This window comes from Eptatretus burgeri, chromosome 8, assembly GCF_056783735.1.
Source record: "Eptatretus burgeri isolate ZD-2024b chromosome 8, Ebu_testis_v1, whole genome shotgun sequence".
NCBI lineage: Eukaryota > Metazoa > Chordata > Myxini > Myxiniformes > Myxinidae > Eptatretus > Eptatretus burgeri.
The window spans coordinates 100,348,807-100,354,479 of NC_140968.1; the positions used below are offsets into that span (position 1 = coordinate 100,348,807).

Genomic DNA, 5,673 nt, shown 5'->3' on the forward strand with positions numbered 1-5,673 from the left:
ATCATTATATCCCATCCACGATGACCCACGGTACCCTCTGCCTGCTCGCACCTTCATCTCGCTTGCTCGTCTTGCATGGGCTGAACAAGCGCGTGTTTGCCTACTCACTGAACCGGCGACTCACTGTCCGAGGCAGAATCTTTGTGTTGTACCTTTTTTGGCGAGTCCGGACATGCGGAGTGGGCGGGATTCCCGGTATGGCTGAAACCCCGCCCAGAAAGGGTGTCCCCATGGAAGCCCCGTCCAATCAGGGCGAACAGTGACGTCGGCTTCACCAAGGACCCTCCCCGCTGAGGGAGATCTATAAATTACGACACCGTTCATTCAGAGTGGTCTGGTGAGCTGGAAAGTGAGTCGTCTTGAGTGGAGCGTTGGAGTGAGACAGTTCGTCGGCTCATAGCGAAAGAAAGGAGGAAGGTCATGGAGTGGTTGCACTCTTTGGGGGTCGTTCGTTTCGAGTGTGAGAGAGCTGGGAAGACCTCGACCCGACCTTGACCGGGTCTCTCGTAGGGTCCTGTCTGAAGCCCTGATCCCCGTCTCGGACTCCACCCTACTCGACCCGGGCTCCTTCGCAGACACGGTCTCCACGCGGGCGGCCGTGGACCGAGCCGCACGACCATTAACAGGTGCCACACCACGGAGCATCGCTTCCCTCCAACGTTCAGGTACCTAAAAGAACTGCGATCTCAGCTCACCTCCCTCTCTGGCTGCAAAAGGTCCTTTGCCATACATCTGGGTTTATTTGCGTCTGAGTGTGTGGCGCCGTCTTTAAGTAGAATTGCATAAGTGTTTTTATTTGATCATTGTAAATCTTGCCTGTTTTATTCCCACATAAGTCTACTCTGTGTCCTTCTTTTGTAAATTGATTGTAAATAAATTCTTGTAGAAATGTTCCCAGTTCGTTTTTGTCTTTTCCTTCATTGGTCCAGCATGGTTCGGATCTGAGTTTAGCCGGGTCTTTATCCCCGATAATCTGTTCATTCTTGCCAGTACGTCCTTGGTAGTTCTGCTCGGCTGCATCCGATCCGGAGTTGGTAGTTGGTACTCTACCGTAGTTGGTAGAGTGATCCGGTTCGGGCAAGGCATACCGAGGGCGTGGTTCCCCGGTAGATGACACTGCGTGGTTAATTAGGTAAATTGGTTCTAGACAAAAAGACCCTACGCTACACGGTGGAGGTATTAGCGTCCACAGTCGGTTAAGCGACCCGCCGAGTCATGGAATTATCCGTGAGCGATGGCCTTCAATTCTGGGAGTCTGGTGGGAGACGACGTAACTTTCCCCACCTAGCGATTGTTCTCGCCACCGGACCCCGGCCCGCAACAATATTGTTTCGAATTTCGGCCCGCCCGGCGTGCGATCGGCCACGTGACTTGAATTGCGACCGCGTCGCCCACCGGAACGGACAATTCTGTCGTGACCCTCTCGGAACAATGCCGGGTCACGGGTGGGTGTTTAACCTCACCAGAACCCAGTCCGCATTCTACCCGCACAAGATAGGGTGAATCGCCGAATCTCGATATACCTAAGTACTCGCGCGGATAGTTTACCGAGGGGCTGCACCGCAACAGAGGTCGGCCTCAGACACGAACCGCTTAAGCGGTTCGTTCCATTTCTAAGCGATAACCGAGCGGTGTTATCACCGGCCCCAACGGTTCCAATTATTTACTGGGTGTCTAACACCCTTCTATCAATCCCTTCCATGATGCAAGATGGAGCTTTCAATAAGGGGTAAAAAAGGGACACAACAAAACGGGGTAACAGGTCACACAATGCACATTTCTTTCACACATACGCACGTATGGCAGTAATGCATTGACACAAAATGCAACAAAAGCAAAAGCACTACTACCGACTGTAATTATTTACAACACTTAAACAATTATACTTGTCGGATGGTGCCACAGCATTCATTCAAAAGCAAAGAAAAGCCCTCCCCATTGGCAGGGAGGTAGACAGGGTCCGTGGACCAAATGTGCGCGGAACCTGGAGGAGTGGCCAGGTTCACGAGACCGACAAGGTCTTACCCGCATCCTCGTGACGCGATGGCGGGCAAGCCGCAATGTCCGCGCTGCTGCGCCCCGACTCCGTGCCCCTGGCGTGGTCGGTGAGCCCTCTCCGGCGTGCTCCGTGCCAGCACGGTTGGGTCGGCACCACGGTTAGGGTGGGGAATAAACGGGGCCACCGGCACTACCTCAGCGCGGATGGGGGGGGGGGAATTGTTGATGCTCAGGGTCGAGCGAGGGGAATTGGTGGCTGGCTTGGTCGCTTGTGGGAGCGAAGGTGGGTCGATTCCAACGACGAGACGAGCCCAGCGACCAGCGACGAGACGACACCACACTACCACTCTGACAACCTCGACGACGACCTCCGTCTTCACTCGACCCGCCCAGCGCGAGTCGCCTTGTGCTCGCGTCTTTATAGACCGGAGGAGGAGCCTCTATGCAGATTTTAAGGATCAAAACCTGATTGGAGGCGGGGCCACGCCACCCTCTGTTCAGCCATTGGTGTGGAAAAAAGGGGCGTGAGCCTCTTTTGATCCAAATTCTCTCCCGTAAAGAATCCACATTCATCGCGCTTGGAGGTGGGGCCATACCGCCCGACGCTCACCCATTGGACGGAAAAAACGGGGCGTGAAGCCTTCCTGATCCGAATTTCTCTCCCGTAAAGGCATCCATTGCACTCGCGGCTTGCCGCGTTCGGCAGCAATCACCGAACAGCTTGGACAGTACGACATACGGTGTTGACTGGTGGTGGGGTCGATGGTTGTGGAAGGAGAAAGGCGAAGGTGGTGGGGGGTTTGCTGTGGTGGTTTGGTGGTTGGCGGGCGTTGTTTGGGAATGGCGGTGAAGCGATGTTTGCGGGATGGAGTTGTGGAGGTAAAGAGGCAAAGGTGGTGGTGTTTGAGTTGTTGGCGGCTTAATGGTCCAAAATAACAATAGAGAAAGAAAAATAGCTAACTCAAAGCGTCGCAGCCCGGATGAATCACACGTATTCCCTCTAAACAACAGGTGTGGGCTAACTACACATGAACTTATCGATATATCTCACCTGAGGACCCTTTATGGTGAATTGCGAATTTCCACAGCCGTAACAATATGTTGTCTACCATTCAATTTGTCCGGTGCGGGTTCCATCTCGGATAGAATGGGACAAAAAAGAAGCAAATTGTCCTTGAATATGCCAGTAAGTGAAATTCGTCCCTGTAGTGGATCTGGGAATCATATGGCACCGAGTATTTTTTGGTTTTAAACTGTTGGCACCATTTGAATTATTCATCTTTAGCGTGTCCTCAATCAGAAAAACTTAGTCAGGCAGCTTAGCAAATGGATGTGGACGTTCTGGACAAAAGCTCTAAATTTTCCCCCACATGCTACCCATAGCTTCAGCTATCCATTTTTAGTAGGAACCACTTCCTCCGAATACATTATGGTGGCCATTTTGGATTTTCAAGATTCCCGCCATAATGCATACAACTATACCATGTAGTATTGTGTCATTTTGGTTATTTGGTCAAAAATAAAACAAGGCTTGGTTATTTTCAGTTTTTTTTTTCAGGCAGAACAGTTCCATCGACATAGAGGAAAGACAAAAAAGTAAAACAGATGGAGAAGTTAAGTGACATGTTTTATAGGATGATTATTTCATAAGAAATTAATAATTTCATTTATTTTCAGGTTGACTAACATGATGGATTGGAACATGTGCTTGATCTGTCAAGGAAAGAATACAGAGCTTCTGAAATGCCAACATAATGCACAAAGAAGCAGGAACAAGTCAGGACCATACAACTCTTTCCTGAATAATGTTAATTCTTTCAGAGCTCCGGGCACATTGCCAGTGCTGCTTAACTTCGGATAAGACATGACTGGAGGTGAACTGGTCCAAAACCGGGGTGCATGGCACAAATCTTGCGATGCCAAGTTCAGCAAAGAGAAGCTGGAGGTAGCTACCAAAAAGCGTGACAAGGATGACGCTGCAGAGAGCAGCACTTCTGGGGTAAACCAGTCGATTGACAAAATGGTTTGTCTGTTTTGTCATTGAGAGGATGGACACCTACATGAATTTAGAACACTTGGAGCTGATGAGACCAGAAGACAGATGGCTACCGAGTTACAGGAAACAGAAAATCAATGGAAATCAGAGAATTAATGGCGAGAATCGAAGGTGGTGATCTCATTGCACTCGAGGCGAATTATCATCTGCAGTGCTTAACAGATCATTGATGCGGCAAAATGAGCAGTAATCGGGAGGCTCTTCTGAGGAAAAGAAGATAAAGGCAAGAGCACTTGTGGAACTCCTTACTCATGTGGAAAACTGTGTGGAAGATGGGACCTTCAACTTCAAATTTTCAGTCTTGCATCAGCTGTATGAAAACCAGGTATGACACCTTGCTGTTGATAATGAGATTAACAGAACCCGACTCAAGGAGAAAGTTCTAACACACTTCCCGCAAGCACAAGAGCAAAGTTATGGCAAAAATAAGATTCTGGTATTTGAACATGGTATGCAGCAAATGCTAAAGCAAGCCATGGCATGTGATTATGAAGGTGATGCACTACTGCTGGCTAAGGCTGCCAAGATAATGTGCAAAGATATTGTCAGCTACAAAGGTTTCCACTTTGATAGCAAATTTCCTTTTAGTTGTCAACAAGGATCAGTGCTATCTACTCTAAAGACCCTTGTGTCTGTGCTGTTGAATGGTGCTGACCAGAAAGACCAAGATTCCACAGACTCGCAGGCAAACCTCAGTCTCTCAGACCATTCTCTTCCACTTTCTGAAACAACATTTGATGAGTATGCTGATCAGGTCTTTGTTCCATACATCATAAAACAATTAGAAAACTCCAAAAGAGTTGATATAGTCTGGGATATATACATCCCCAGCAGCATCAAAGAATCCACGAGAGAAAAGCGAGGAAAGGGTGTTCGGAGAAAGGTTGCGAGCAAGAACAAGCTCCCAGGAAACTGGGCCGACTTATTTCGTGAACCAGCCAACAAACAGGAACTGTTTGCATTCCTTTCCAACAAGATTGCCACTGTGGATTGCTGCAAAGAGAAGGAAATAATCATCCCATATGGTGTGGTGTCACAGCTATTCTTCGAGGAACCGATCGATCCACGGCGCCAAGTGATCATGAGGAAGTGGACACCAGGCTGCTGATCTACTTGAAGGATGCTCTTCAGAATGGCTGTACCAACTGTCACGTGTGCACTGTTGACACGGATGTAATGTTGATTCTCATTGCCAGGTTCCATCACCTGATTACCCTGTGCCAATAAGTGAGCATTTGGGTTGCCTTTGGTATGGGCAATAACTTTACATAACATCACATCAATGATATATATATATATATATATATATATATATATATATATATATATATATATATATATATATATAATATATATAGACCTGGGAAGGGAGAAATCCCCGGCCCTCCCTATCTTTCAGTTTCACGGGATGCAATACTACATCTGCATTCTTTGGAAGAGGCAAGAAGTCAGCATGGGAGGCTTGGAACTGCTATCACGATTTGACACGTGCCTTTACCAACATGGCACTTCATCCTTACACAGAAGTAGAGGTTGATGCTCAACATTTCCAGCTGCTGGAATGCTTCACTGCTATTCTGTATGATAAGACCAGTGACCTGCAACATGTGGATGAAGCT

The 5,673-nt window shown here is 48.2% G+C and overlaps 1 pseudogene; it reads left to right on the forward strand.

The window, feature by feature from the left end:
• Nucleotides 1-3,587: 3,587 nt before the first annotated feature.
• Nucleotides 3,588-5,162, forward strand: LOC147022397 (uncharacterized; annotated as a pseudogene).
• The last annotated feature ends 511 nt before the right edge of the window (nucleotides 5,163-5,673 follow it).